This window comes from Chanos chanos, chromosome 8 (genome assembly GCF_902362185.1).
Source record: "Chanos chanos chromosome 8, fChaCha1.1, whole genome shotgun sequence".
Classification (NCBI taxonomy): Eukaryota; Metazoa; Chordata; class Actinopteri; order Gonorynchiformes; family Chanidae; genus Chanos; species Chanos chanos.
This window is the reverse complement of record NC_044502.1, coordinates 25,114,184-25,130,868: the sequence shown is the minus strand read 5'-3', so window position 1 is coordinate 25,130,868 and position 16,685 is coordinate 25,114,184.

Below are 16,685 nucleotides of genomic sequence, written 5' to 3'. Positions count from 1 at the left end.
GTGTTAGCAGCAGCGAGCGGTAACATATATAAGAGCTGTTTACATGAGCCTATTGACCAACACCTTCTGATTATCTTGCTGGGTATAGCAGGTAAATCAGAGCTAGCATTATATTAGTGGCATGCATAGGCTGTAATAGTTTTCTTCTTGATATTATATATAAAACACCATATAAAGAAAGGACAATGTCCATCTAGTGTTTCAAACTGAATAGTTCATTTTCATTTAATTTTAATAATTCATTTTCATTTTAAGCAGCAATGAAAAAACAAGCAAAGAAAAGGTTGCAAATATTAACAGGATGGAAGGAACAGGATGTTCCAAAGAATCTAGATAAAATCAAGATTAAATTTGTTTTCTCTTAACCAAAACAGCTCCTCCCGATGACATCAGATCAGGCTGTGGTACATAAAGCTTCATCTCCCTAAACTGTGCATTAACCAGCTGAACTGGAAATTACACAAAGTAATATGAGTACCCATAAAAGTTCATCATCATGATCACTAAAAAGTAGGGGTCTGACCTTTGCCATTTTATAACATAATCATGAGCATCAACATAAACACAACAGATGTCCTTACTCCTCCTAAAACTCTCTGTGGTTAAAATTTTAAACAGCTCTCTTCCCACATGTGTATCTGTTGTTTTCCCTCTGTTTTTCAGCCAGTGAACAGGCCTGCAAAAAGCTGCATTTTGTCAGTAAGTCTGCCCTCCACCGTTTGTTACAACTAACCAGCTACCATCAAGGCAGGATTTACAACACCGTTTTCTTAGGAGGGTTGGATGACAGGAATGTGGATATGAGTAGGTAAATACATTCATTCCTAATGCCTCCACAGAACTCAAGAAATATCACCATGTCACAACTAACCTATATCAATTTTTGCCTAGCACTGAACAAAACTGATTTTTGCATGTCAAAAGAGTTGCATCACAATTTCCACCTACGGAGCACAAAAAAGGATGAAAAACAGAAAGAAATAAAGCAGGGAGTAGCAGCTGACAGGTCCAGTGCCAGGACTGCATAACAAGTGAATAACAGAAAAGATAGAGAGCGTAAAAAGGCTGAAAAAGTTTAAAGTGCAAAGCTCAAATACGAATATTTGAAAGAATATGAGAATATGAAAGAATCTGAAGACATTAATGCATATGTTAACTGAACAAATTAACGGACATAGCACAGTCTAAAGATATATGTCTGTGAGGGACAGGGACGAATGAAAACCATGTTCTGTAACTTTTGCTACTATTCTGCATTGACATATACACAAGTAGATCCTGTTACACTGTGCTTGAAGTCAAATAAAATAAAAAAAAAGATAAAGTGCCTGTAGCACTTTGATTGGTTTTGATTGTCTTTGGTCAAAATCTACAACCGTGCTGCAAAAGTAAGTTGTACTACATGACAACGCAGATACAAACTCAAGCAGCAGGTCTAACCAATCACAAAACACAGAGTACCCTAACATCTACAGCTTAGCCACCTCTTAAACACCAGTGATGTGGAATTTCTGATATGCAATATTTTGGCCTGTGAACTAAACCTTTAGACCAATTATGAGTATGATTCATGACAGCATGATTCATGAAAAAATGATTCAGGACAGTGCTCAGAAATCCTCAACCTTAGGTTGATTCCTCAACATTTTAGAAATGTTTGATTAACTCAAAATGAATGCATGTGAGATTATGTAAATGTAACATTAAGTGAACCAAAAAAATATGTATGCAGTAACATTACAGGTGATTAGGTATGTTACATATTCATCCATAATTGTTACCCAAAATAAAACCCATTTCAAGTTCAGAACAGAATATCACTTGTTTTGGATATAAATTTGTATTCCACCAGACGGCTGGTGTGTGAAGGCGGCATGACATGTTCGTCACCGTCTTTTACGCTGTTACAATGTGTGAGGTTGTGAGTGGTTACACATCCACCAAGTTTCTTTCTTGTTTCCTTTGTTATTTTGATTCTGATCCAAAGTAATTTATTTCACTTGGTAAGAGCTGGGACCGGTAGAGACCATTGCAAAAGGAATATAAACAATATAAAGAAAGGAACAAAGCCTGATATATTTTTTTTTAATTGGTGGCTTATTAGAAGTAAGCACTAATGCATGTGTGGGGCCTAGCTGAATACTTTGACCGTCACCAGACCTCTTTGGTCTCTTAGGGAGGTGTAGTGGTAAAACACGATCACAGGTATATATCTTGTTAAGTGAATGAAATGTGTGGACATACTCTTTCATTTTATGTTACAGACATGCATTCGTCTTCCCTCACTTAAGCACTGGTTTATCAGCCAAGCTCTCACACACCTGCCCCACAGTTTTAGAAAGTTCTCATTATCTCATTGTCAAGGTCAAAGGCCCTTGGCTGCACAGGTATATCTGTGTGTGTGTGAGACCTTGTAGTCTAGTCTTCCACCATCAAGACTCCGTCTGGGTGCCTCTGATGACCTCTTCTCTGCTTTTGCTGTATACTCTACCTTTTGCTCAATAAAGACAAAAGAGCTACCTTAAGTCATCGTCACGCCTGTTTATTATTTTCAACACTTTTAAAAATATGGATGCCCAACACATGTTTCAACAAATTTTTGTTACAAGAATGTGTAATCGTGTAATAATGTTTGGGACTTGTTCAAGTGACTTATGTTCCGTTCATTTTGTTTTCTCGATATTACTAAATTAACAGTGAGCTGTTTTCTTGTGAACTGTGAATCATTCCCATTGTTCTGGCAGTACATCCATGGCAGAACCTGGCCGACATTTTAAGTCATGTGGAGGTGTGAGGACAGAGTTGAGTCTTCCTGCAGCTGCTAATCACTCTGGGTCTCAAAACCACTTATTAGGACATTGATTCTTTAAAGTCTGTTTTCTAGATACTTATAGCAAGAAGAGTGTACTTCTGGTCACCTGGTGCAGGCTTCAGTCTGAACTCAAGCAGTATGTATCTTATATAATAGATAAACTTGTGAGGGATAGTTAATTGCTTCCTGAGAAGGCCGATATTGACCCTGTGGCTAGTTTTGGTAGTGGGGTCTTTTACTTTAAGGTGTGCTGAACCTCTGGAACACAAAATGATGGAAGAAAGATCTGGGCTCCCTTGTGTAGACTGGTAATTGATCAGTGATGATTTGGCATTGGAATGGGCTCACTCTAACACGTGTAGTGAAGGCTTGCCTGTTTCTGAGCAACACACTTTGAAAGCGTGAGCAGTTTCTTGCATCAGTGGTCATCTAAGCTGCTAACCATCCATGAAAGAGGTGTGAGGCCAAGAGCTAAAAAAAAAAGTGCAACCTGCCAAAGTTTTGCATTCATGTCATTGCAGGGGAAGCCACAAATGCCCACCATGCTCAAAAAAACCCAAACAAATCGTTAATTGCCTGTGCCTACCTGTCTGACAACCAGAGTGCATGAGTGGTACTTACTAGTGGGTGATGTGTCGCATCCACCCACATTGACCACTACTGTAAAAATGATCAGAACACAGACGTGCATTTCAGCACTTATTGACATGCTAATTCTACCGAACGTCAAACAATTTCTACCATCGGTCAAACAAAACTAACAATAACATATGTAACATTGACTTCTTCAACAAGCCAATTAGCATTTGCTGAGCATCACTCATCGCATTCAAGATGTCACGATCATGGGCTTGGGTAAAGTAATTACATTGATTGAATGAATGAATGAATGAATGAATGCATAGTGCACAAATTAATCCTTAACTTGCCTAATACAGGCAGCCCCTGGAACTGAGAGGTTTATGCTGTGTTAACTGCAAAAATTACATACATATCTGTCCTAGCAGAATAAGTTTAGTTTTGATATGAAGCACCTTGTACTCAAAATTTATTTCTGGCCTCATGAAACAATGCATGTTACGTCCAGTGAGAATGTTTCTGTTTCTCACTCATAAGTTTGCTGCAATAGCCATCCTCATTCTGAGAAAGTTCACCTTGTTGTCAACCTTTACCTTTTTGGACACTGGAATATTCTTTGTGATGGTATAACAGGAGGACATAAAACCTCTCCTTTCACATGTTGTCAGTTTCAATCATTTGCTTTTTAATATAACGTACAGGAAAACAGTGGGGTAAGTTACCTTTGGTGGCAGTTCATAATCAAATGAAAAAATAACGTTGTTTGGCAAGGAACTGCTTTAGTGTTTAGTGTTTAGTAATTTTTGCTCATCCTCTGTGTCCAGCTTAAACTGACAACTAGCATATCAAGGCTGAACAGTGATAAGTTTTGCAGTCCACTGCAGTGGTCTCTATAGAGCTATAGTCAAATTACAAAATTACGTAATGATTTTCAAAAGAAATTTATTTTAGTAAAAGAAATTAGTTTTATCTATCAAAACTGTGAACTCTTTTTTTTTCGTTCTTACCCTCCATTGCCTCCTATGATGAGCCACCATGTCATATCATAAGGACAATATTGCCCTTCTTCATGATGATCCATATCAGGTAATTGAGGAGTCTTCCCTCCCCCAGTAGTGTGAAGTGCCACAGACTGCTTGCAATTGCTGTGGCAAAGCAGTGATAGTCACAGTCATGCATTTTGAGTGATTTGAAAAGATAACGGTAAAGATGCGGAGCACGATATCTGGTAATGGAAAGACCCAGCTCTCGGAAAATGATAAAGATGCTTGTCGTAAAGCTTTCACTCATAAAACTTCTCCAGTTGGGCATTCTTTGTAAGACAAATAAATCTGGAACTTTGGTGAATGTCACATTGGACCAGAGCACAGCAGTTAGTCTGGATGTCATGCAAAGCAGTTGCATAATCTCTTACTGGGCAATCTAAAGAGTTGAATTGAAGGTCGTTACTGAGGCACAAACTGTCTACCTGTGGAGGTGCTGTGGTGAGCCCAAAACCATACTGCTTGCCTTTCCTCAAAATGCAGGAAGTGAAAGCACATTTTTTGATGACATGTCACAGAATGGCATAATTCAGCCTCTATCGTCTCCTGGGGACTCACCTTTGGTTATGGTCCTACAAGAGAATGGTGGACTACCTTGGTGTGAATGTGTACAATGTAGGCGTTGTATTTCCACTAGCTGCTGTCTCTGAAACTGTGGAACCTCTTACTGACAGTGTTGTCATCACAACTTTAGATTTGAATAGTCGATACTAGCAAAGCCTCGTCACCTGAACTACTACTGTTTGCTGTTAGCTTTTCAGTCTGTTTCTGAACTAATGCTGTTCACTATTGGCTTTTCAGTCTGTTTCAGAACTCATGCTGTTCACTACTAGCTTTTCAGTCTGTTTCTGAACTAATGCTGTTCAATGATAGCTTTTCAGTCTGTTTCAGACCTAATGCTGTTCACTATTTGCTGTACAATCAGTTTCTGAACTAATGCCGTTCACTATTGCCTTTTCAGTCTGCTTCAGACCTAATGCTGTTCAATGTTAGCTTTTCAGTCTGTTTTAAAAACTAATGCTGTTCACTATTGGCTTTTAAGTCTGTTTCAGAGTTAATGCTGTTCACTATTAGCTTTTCAGTTTGTTTCAGAATTGATGCTGTGCACTATTGGCGTTTCAGTGTGTTTCACAGCTAATGCCATTCACAGTTAGCTTTTCAGCCTTCTTTAGCTAGAGATAGTTGAGTTAGCGACAGAGACATGTGGTTACTCAGCTCCAGCTTTGTCAAACAGGCCTCTTAGAGCTTAGGCATTATTTCCTCATGTTGCCAATTGGTTTTCAAATCCAATTAGCTATACCATATAGTAACCCACAAGCACTGGAGGGTTATTTTGTGAAAATGCATGCTTTAACTGCTAATGCATGTAATAACTATGATTTGCTGGCAGTTATCATGGAACATGTGAATTAAATACTTCTTGCACAGTTGCTGTTAGGTAGCAGTGACAGCCATATTTAGTGCAGTAAAATCTCTCTGTCACATGACACTCCAAATCAGAGAAAACTTCTGGGCCAGGGGAAGTGACTCAATTCTAGATTACCCTCTATACAGACGTAAGTGAGCAATTTACTTAATTCTGCCCATTATAAGGTCAGCATCTCACCAGTTAGATTCTGACTTAAATTAAAATTTGGACAGTTTTTGCACTAACCTTTAAAAAGTCATGAAAATTGTGGCAAAAATTGTCTCTGCGTTGTATTCTGTCTGTGTAAACTTATTCAAGGTCATTCAAGATCTCTAGATCACAAAACTGACATGCCTAAATGACTCAACCACATGCAATTTGATTTACTGTATTCCTCTTTCCTTGCTTTCTCTGAAGCGGCTGATTTTGTGTTGTCTGAGTCAAACAGACAGGGGGTGGTGATGAATATCTCACCAGTCAGTGGAATTGTTTCGTGTTTTGTGTCTGCTTTGAAATTTCTGCTTTAAAGTATCAAACAAAGCCGCAGATCTCCTCAGAATATGAAACCGTGACTAATGCTGGTATACAGAGCCTTGTAAGACAAAGCACTGAGGTTGTTTGATCAACAAAAACAGCTCAAAGGATACAGTACGTCGGTTTAGATATGCATCTACTGTAGTAACAGTGTGATGTGGTGTTTTACACTTTACTGGATCACTGTACAGCATAGCATAATCTGACTATATTGCACGGAAAGCAACAACAAAAAAAAAAGCATTCTATATTTTCCTGCGTGTCAGAGAAAGAAAAAAAAAGGATGAAGTGTTGCTAGCATCAGCTGCATAATCTTTGCAGTTATCATGCACATGGGAAATTCATAAGCTAGTGAATGTTCCTTTCCACTCAACACTCATCTAATGATGCTGCATACTGTGTCTAAGTAAGGTACCGTGTTACTTTGACAGTATACAACATCAGCCAGTTATTCAGATTTTAAGATATAAAAAAATATTTCTGTTTAATTCCATCTCAGGGCATTTAGATGTTTGGCAAATTTGCTTTTATCTTTAGGGGGTTTATTTTTAAGGGATTTCAAAACTGTTTCTCTTGACAAAGTAAAGAGCACTGATTTGAATTAACAGTACAGATAACTATGTTTTTACTTGAAATGAGAGAATTAACTTATTTTATGATAGTATGACATTCTAACATGGAATATTTTTCCCAAATGATGTCAAAAGAATTGACAATACTAATACTCACTAATACTTACTATAACACTCACTAATAAAATCAGCAAAAATATTTCAGCACCAAATATTAAGAGTAAAACTAGATGTGTTCCACATGCATTCCTTTAAGTCAGTTTTTGCACTCTCAGAGTGGTTCATCCACCTTCTCATGGCCGCAAGTATGATAACTATACTCCAAACACACCTAATGTACCATGTAAGATGGCAGTCTGATTTTTTTTCCCCAATTAATTTTTTTTCTAATAAAATGCACATTTACAGCACAATTAATATTATCACAAAGTAGTTTTATTTTGGGATATCCAAAACTGAGAGCCGATGTTTGTAGTGCAGCTCTCAGAACTCACGCACAGTTCACCAGATTCACATGTTACTAGATCACTTTTCAGCATGATCTTTTCATTCCAAGGTAAACTGGATAAACAGCAGACCTGAATCTTCTTTCATCCAGAAATAATACTATGATCTAAGCTCTTTTATTTCTTTTCAGTTTTTTTTCCCGCAGCGGTTCACAAAGAAAAAGACTGACATCAAATACTTTCAGAATGATGAGAATTATCCCACTGCATCTAAAAGTGAGGAAGAAGGGAAAAAATTCTCAGATGAAATGACAAGTAAAGAGGTTGCTATGAAAATGCATAAGCAATCAAGGATTTTTGAAACCATAATCTGATGCAGATCCATGGACCACAGTGGGAAGGAGTAAAACTCAGAATGGTCTTAAAACCTAACGGTACCAGAAATGATAGTGTTATTCCATTCGCGGGCAGAAGATCATAATGTCATTCTGGTTGTCTTATCTTATTACATGGCCTGCTCTCTCCGTACGGGCTCTCTGCATGGTGGAGAGAGGTCTGTCTTCTACCGCTGAGACATTTTGGGAAAATGACTAAACTAACGTTTTGGAAAAAATGCAGCAGAAATCGTGCCGCGGCCCTGAAAGAGACAATATTATCGTACGAGTTTCAGCAAGGCTAGGGTCTCGGTCATGTTACACCTCTGGCTGATCAGTTTGCTTAACACCATCGCTAACCGTCATGGATTCTGTTACCATTATGACACTAAGAAATTTGCAACGTGTAATATATTTTCTTGTCATGAGAATACGCTACACACCAAACTACAGTGACTGTCTAAACAGAACCTGTAGTCTCTGAATTTACCAATAAGTAGCATATCAACATCAATGGACTTTTTAGGTTTGCTGAAAAAAGCTATTTCTAGGGCAATCAAAATCAACATCTGATGTTTGCTTAAAGTTTGTTGATTTAATTTGAATAGGGCAATCCAGACGTGCCAAAACAGAAAAATGGTCAATGACTCAACTGTTCTGACCTTGTGTTGGAAAGTGCATAAAATCACTGAAGACAGAGATGTAAAAATCTGCGTAATCTGAAATAAATAAATGGACGATACATGAGAACAGTTATTTCACTGTATCACTGCTGCAGTTCAGTCTCACATTACTTGGTCTTGGTGCCACTATAAACGTAATCGGTAAATGGCATCATGAGAGCATTCAAAAACGGTATCCATTACGGAGGTGTAACTGTAGTGATAGCTGTAATAATGGAAAATAAAATAATTCTGGGATTAATTCTGTGCAAAATTTTACTCTCGAAAATCAGCACTCACTAAATTGGTTGTGGTTGTGTTTGTCTTTTTTTGTATGTAAGACAGAACGAAATATTGTCATTGACTACATTTTCTTTACATGTGTATCACTGTTTTTGATAGGTGCTGTGTTGATAGATGGTTTAAAATGTTTCCTGACTGAACACAAACACACACACACGCACACACACACACACACACACACAAGCATATTCTCCTTTTCGCTATCTACATCTGTGAGTACACAAGAACATTTTTCATACCTTAATTCTGTAGTCTGTAGTGACTAACCCACAACTATCTCAGTCATATTTCTCCAAATATCATTGCAAAATGTCTTTACATGTCTTTAAAAATGAAATAGAGCATCCTATACAGAGTATCCCATTTACACCCTTCAGAAGCTCACTGAAAACTTAGCCCACAGTGTAACTGGAAGGGCTCCCGGACATACTGTATTCAGTCTGTAAGGTGAATTAAAGAGAAATCTTGAGAGGCAAATACCACTCTGTGCACTGTGGTAGGATCCAGGGTGTAAGAATCGTCAAAATAAATCCAGCTTTCGACTTGAGAAGGATGTGAAAATAGGATCGCATTGCACAACTAGAGACCAAAATGTTATGATTCAGCTAAAATGAAATCATTACTAAGACAAAAATTTGCATGAAAAATAGCCTTTTGCTTCACTTTAATGATGTAAATCGCAACTGCTTTTTTACCCAGCAACAGACAGCAACTAGCATTTGATTATGTCTAATCACAGTCAGAGCATGGTCCAGAAATTAAGGCATCACGACTTAGAGTTTGTTTAAAAAATAACTCAGTGGATCATAACCAAATTATTTAACTAAACAAACTCCTGTTTATTTTAAAAATTCTATCATACTTAATGCAAAGTGTGAAATATGACTCTTTTAATATTTCAGCGCTCATTTTGCTTTACACCATTTCAGAACTCTCCTAAATGTTCAAGACATCAGGTTATTCAAGACACTACATATCACTTCCTTTATTAACACTACACTCCCTCTTCTAACCAGTGACATTATTGCCCTTATTTATGTTTCTCAAACAAAAGGGAGGAAAAACAAATAATAAATACATTTCAATCCACTGCTTTGTGTGCAGTGCATTGTATAGGAGGCCTTGCACATTAAAAAAGTGTGTTGTCTGTGTATTACACATGCAGAGCATTCATGCCAAGGCACAAACATTGGCCGTGCTGTTTGGGCTTTTACAAGCTATTTGGAAGCGATGTTTGACAGTGGATGCGGATGCATTTTACAGAAACATTGCACACAGACAGCAAAATATTTGAGGTCGGTTAGTTAACTTGTAACTGTATAGTAAAGTCCAAATATTGTTCTCTTTAATCAGTCCAACAGAATATGGTATATATGTATATACAATAGTACATGCTATATGTAGTATATAGTATATATAAAATAGTGTATATCTGTTAACCTACGCATTAACTTCAGTAGGGCCTTGTAACCATAACGACTGTGTAACTGTTCACAGTTGATGCACATGTTCACAATGAATAGTCAGCAAATCATTAGCATACATAATATTGTGTGTGTGTGTGTGTGTGTGTGTGTGTGTGTGTGTGTGTGTGTGTGTGTGTGTGTGAGTGAGTGTGTCTGACTGCATATATATAAATCAACAATAATAAGGTGTATCTGTGTGCCTAGCTAATATAAACAAGAATATTTTTAAATTCCTACTTCACTGGCTTTTGATTAAGTTCATTCATCTATACAAAAAGTATGCACTACACACCTTACAAGGCATCAGAGTAAACAGTCTAAAAATAATACAGCACCCCCATTTCACTGTACATAAAAAAAAATGTCATCTGCATAAGCTCTCTTTGACGCTGACATGCCTCCCACTAGCAAAGAGGTCGCCGCCAGTGACCTCCTGACAGAATTTACTGAGAAACAAAACTTATTCAGTAAAACTATACAACTCAGGTGTGGAGTGAGTTATGTGATTAAGGGGAAAACCTCGCTGTGTTAGTGACACATCCTCTCCATCAAATGCCGAAGCCTCTTGCCTTTTAAGCGACATGTAGGCAGTTTTTAACAAATCTCCGGCAATGATTCAGGCAGATTCACACACAGAAAGAGAAAGAGAGAAAGCTAGAGAGCCTAAGAACATGAAATGAAGAAAGTGTCCTCTAGCAGTAGCATAAGCATTTCAGCAGCAGTGATCAGAGACTCACCAGTTGAACACAAGCTGAGACCACGTCCTCTGAGTGAACGTTCAGCACACACTCACATACACACACACACACACATATTGTGGCTTTGCCCAGAAATGACACGACCAGTCACTGACTCAGTGAAGGTAAGGCAAAGCACAGCTACCTCTGTAGTCTAGCCAGCCCCTCCCCTGGTTCATTAGTTTTCACTGATTGGTCTAAATGACACACATCTGTTTGGCTGATATAAACTGGGGTCTTGGATAATAACATTTAAGTGCTGTATTAATTTGATGGAATGAAATGAATAATATATTTCATAATTATAAGAATATATAAAGATCAGTGTTGTGAATGACACAGTACAATATTGTATTATAATATATCAATATTATTTGGTCCATTTTCTATTCCAAACAAATTATATGGCAGATTAAGGACAGTCTGTGTAGTAGTCTGCTGACTTGGCCATCAGCTACCCAAATCTGGCAGTTCACATATGCAAATGGGAGAGGAAGGTGTCTGAAGCACATCTGATGTGTGTAAATATATATCTGTATTGTCATTGTCATTTTTAAATGGCACATGTATCCATGTAACTACATGTGCCATTTAAAAATGGAGAGTAGAGGGAGTTAAGTTATGCAGTGTTTTCAGAAGAATATATTTCTCAAAATTAAACTTATTTGTATGTTCACATGTAGGATTACATGATGTAAAAATTCACAAATAAAAAATATATGTCGTCTGAATATAAATCACCCAAAATACAGTTGAAGTTTCAGTACTTTACATATTACAAACTGTGTAAAAGCAGTGTCAAATAGAAAACAAAGAAGTTGTGTTTTGAGGACATTTGAAGGTCATGTGGGATTAGTTGGGCACTGGTGATCATCACAGCCCTCCCCCTCCTGGGTCTTTGAGTACTCAGCCATGAAAGCAGTGAGGGAGAACCATATTTCAGTCACAGAAAAGTCCTGAAATCTAAATCTCTGATTCTGGTTCTTGTGTGTGTGTGTGTGTGTGTGTGTGTGTGTGTGTGTGTGTGTGTGTAATTACAAATATGAAACATTTAAGAATTGCCTTCACTTCCAACTCAAAGGGTCTTGAGTAATGGGGATATATGTAATATTTTAATAACAACTTTGAAGTGGTTTTCCTTATTGTTCCCTTTTTTTCTTTTCTCTCTAATAGCAAAATTGAATCCACACTCCCGTTTTGGAGAATGGTTAAAAGTCCTATTTTGTGTTCAATTGATTGAGAGTTTAGCTGATTCAAATCCAACATTCTGTCTCCAAATAAAATAGAAAAGAGAAAAGAAAAAAAGGACAATTTATTACAAAAATGTTTTAATTATTAAAAAACATTCATGATAGATTTGTCAGATACTGACGTGAGACATGAGATATGTACTGTTAATCACTTGGCATTGCTATCATTCATTCAGTATGACTAACATCAGCCAGTTTGGATTTTAAGCCGACTTTTAACACCTTGGACGATGTACTCCCCTGGGTCTTTTGTTTATTTGCATGTCGTTGGAGGAAAACAAAGAGAGGGAAGCACGTCAGGACTCGGTGCAGAACCTGACAGTGAAACAACAAACCTCCTCTGCCTGGCATTCTGCTAGCTAATGTTCAGTCCCTGTTTTGTCACAGTAGATCTGATGGGCACTCCAGATAGCATTAGCTTAGCCTCTGGGCCAATTAGCGGCCCACCCTCATATTGTTCCCCCATCAGCATAGTTTCACTGGCAGAAAAGACAGAGTTTGTTGCGGTCGTGAGAGGCCAGAAGTCTCGCCAGTGCCATTCGTCATTTGCATGGCCCAATTCACTACCACTCTCAGCTGTGAATTGCTTTACTACTCTTGCTACTCCCGTTTGCTGGCCTACGCCCTCTGCCTCTCCTGATCGCCCCAAGCCCCGTACCTTAGTTATAGGGGACTCAGTGACCCGAGGGATTAGGTTAGCAATGCCAGAAACCATTACCTGTCTCCCCGGGGCCAGAGCTCCCAACATAGAGGCTAACCTTAGGGTTCTAGCAAACAGGAATAGCCGCTCTGGTAAGGCATATTCCGGACACACTAGGTATGACAACATCGTTATACATGTTGGCACCAGTGATACTAGGATGAGGCAATCAGAAGTCACAAAGGACACACAGCTAAGACTTGTGACTTCACCAGAAAGGTGTGGGTAATAATGAAAGACATAGGGGTATTGATGAAAGATATAATCACTGGCTAGTGCAGTTTTGTGCAGATCAGGGATACTGTTTTGTAGATAACCAGCCATCCTTCTGGGGTAGACCTGGCTTGCTAAAAGCGGACGACCTGCACCCTATTGGGCATGGCACTGCGGAGTTTTTGCAAAAACAGAAAAGTTTTGTTACGTTTTGGCCTTTCGTCCATACGACAACAGCATTTCGGGGCCTAAAATCACAAACTTTTGAAAACATAGCCTCATTTAGTGGAGAGACTTCAGCAGAGACTTCTCCCCCCTCTCTAATCCTCCTAGTCCTCACTGTGCCTCAGTTGCCCGATATAACTTGAACTCTGGTTATCCCTTTGACAGCAGCAATTTGGCTTTTCCCATTAGTGTTCTTTCACGCCCACACAGCTCACTTCTGTCTATAGTCAGACAGACCATATCTCGTAAAAAATTGGCTCCAGTTCAACTTACTCCCTCCTCTGACATGATGTAATCCTGATAACCCTGAAAGTTTTACTAATATTATAACTCTTTTTTTCCATAAAGATTTGCTGGTTAGCAACCTGATCAGTATCTTAGCCTTGACATGATGGATTTGTTTGAAATTTGGTTGAAGCCTGATGGTTTTTCTTCCCTTTAAATGAAGCCTCACCCTCTTTTCCCATGCTGCTAGGGCAACAAAGAAAGGTGGGGGTGTAGCTCTCATTTGTAACGCTGAATTCTCTCCTAACACCATCAGCTCACCTAATTTTGCCTCCTTTGAGGTGCTCTCCATGAAGCAATCCTGCGCTACCTCATCCTTCCTCATAGCAGTGCTCTACTGGGGGACTATAATATCCACGTCAATATCCAAACAGTTCAGATTCAGATTTAAATCTTATCTCGCAGAGAGAAAGCAGTGTATTCACTATAATAATGTGACATCTGAGTACCGAGAGCTTAACTATGGTGTTCCTCAGGTGTTGGTCCTTGGCCCTCTCTTCTCCATTTACATGCTCCCTCTGGGCATTATTATTTGTAGTTATAATATTAGCTTCCATTGTTATGCTGGTAATACTGAGATCTTCTTACTGATCAAGCACAATGACCGTTCTGAATTGGCTAACCTTGAGGCATGTCTCTGTGCTATTAAAGGTTGGATGTCTTCAAATTTCCTGATGCTTAACATAGGCAAGACTGAAATGCCGGTTGTTGGTTACCCTATGCATAAGCATCTTTTTAGTAATCTTACCCTAAATTTTGACAGCTGCATTATCTCTGAAAACCTTGGTCTGATTTTTGCCTCTAGTCTCTCGCTAGCCACTCATATCAAAAATAAAACCAAAACGGCCTTTTATCACCTCTGTAATATCGCCAAAATTAGGCCCATGTTAAGTATGTCTGATGCAGAAACCATTGTTCATGCATTTGTCACATCTCGCCTCGATTACTGCAATGTTCTATACTCTGGCCTGCCTGCCTCTAATACCAGAAGTCTTCAGCTAGTTCAGAATGCTGCTGTCAGAATCTTGACCAGAACAAGGAAGTTTGCCCACATTACACCCGTCCTGGCTTCCCTTCACTGGCTCCCAATTCATGTCAGGGCTGATTTTATGGTCCTCTTATTGACATACAAAATTCTACATGGGCTTGCGCCAGCCTACCTATCTGACTTAATTACAACCTATAACCCCCCCTCCTCCCCCTGCTCCCTGCGCTTTCAGGGTGCTAGATTATTAGTTGTTACAAGACTTAAAAAGAAGTTTGCTGGCCGCCGAGCCTTTGCCTACCGCTCTCCCTTCCTCGGGAATGGTCTACCTTCAGAAATTAGGGAGGCAAACTCTCTTCATACATTTAAAACCAAACTTAAGACTCATCTGTTCTCTCTAACTTATGAATAATATAATATCAATTTGACCATCGAGAGAGGCTCAGTCTTTGCCGTAGTCTCTCCTGTCATAGTTTAATTTCTGCCTGTTTAGAGGCCTCTCACAGTTCTTTCTTCTTCTCCCTCTCCTCTACTCTCTGTCTCGATCATGTTGTTTTTTTGTCTGTAACTAACCCGTTCTCCTCTGTCTGTGTGCGGGGTTGATGTCTGTGTCTCGCTACATGGATATCTCTACATCCTTAGGTCGGCAGCCTGACTTTGTATCCATGCCCTGTCATCCCTGGCCCTCCTTGCCCTGCGTAGCCCTGCCCCTCCGGTGACTTCCATAGCCACTAGCTTTGCTGCATTAATGCATCTATACACTATATTCTTTATTTATTTGCTAAGTCCTGGTACCCCACTAATGTTCTGCTTTTCGTCCCTCATCTTCTGCATGTTTGTGCCTCATACATTTGAGTATGAGTGCCTTGTATGAATGTAGCTGCCCTCCTCTCAGGTGTGCCTCACCCTCCTCCTCCAGCCCATCCCCCTGTCCTATTCATCCCTCCCTGTCATCCTTCTCATCAACATCATCCCCCTCATCCTGGCAGCTGCGGTGGCTGCGGCAGCTTCGTGGCTGCGACTGTGTCACGTGCCTTAGGCGAGTCCCCCTGATACTTTTGTTATCTTTATTCTGTCTGCTAGTGTGTTCTCATTTACATTACATCTGTATTGTTTGCAATTGCCCACTGGGTCAGCACCTATTGCACACCTGTCTGGCCATGAAGGGGTCTCCTCTCTTTGTGGTCCTTCTCAAGATTTCTTCCATTTTTTCCCAGTTGCACTTGGGTTTTTTTGGTGAGTTTTTTCTTGTCCATTACAAGGATTAAGTGAGGAGGTGCCGTCCTGCTCTGTTTGCCGTAAACCTGTGGGCATGTAAAACCCTTTGAGACTTTAAACAATGATATAGGGCTTTAAATGAATTATACCTTGAACTTTATTGATTACAGCTTGGCATTCAACACCATCATTCCCTCAAAACTCACCTCTAAGCTCATTGATCTTGGACTTAAGACCTCCATCTGCAGCTGGATACTCGACCTCCTTACAGGCAGGCCACATGTGGCGAGAATCGGCAACCACACCTCCTCCTCGCTCATCCTCAACATAGGCGCACCACGGGGCTGCGTGCTCAGCCCTCTCCTGTACTCCCTGTTCACTTATGACTGTGCTGCCAAGCACAGCACCAGTGTCATCATAAAGTTTGCTGATGACACAACCATCCTGGGCTTCATCACAGACAACGATGAGACGGCCTACAGAGAGGAAGTGAAGACGCTAACCAGCTGGTGCCAGGACAACAACCTCTCTCTCAACGTCAGTAAAACTACAGAGATGATCATGGACTACAGGAGACAGCAGGGGGGTGGACACCTCCACATCCACATGGGTGATGCTGAGGTTGAAAGGGTCAGCAGATTCAAGTTTCTCGGAGTGCACATTGCCAAGGACCTTTCCTGTACACTACACGCGGACACTGTAGTCAAGAAAGCTCGCCAGCAGCTATATTTCCTGAGGAGACTGAGGAAGTTTGGCATGAATGCCAGCATCCTCATGAACCTCTACAGGTGCACCATCGAGAGGTTGCTGACAGGCTGCATCGTCGTCTGGTAAGGGAACTGATCTCTCCATAGCCGCAGATCACTACAGAGA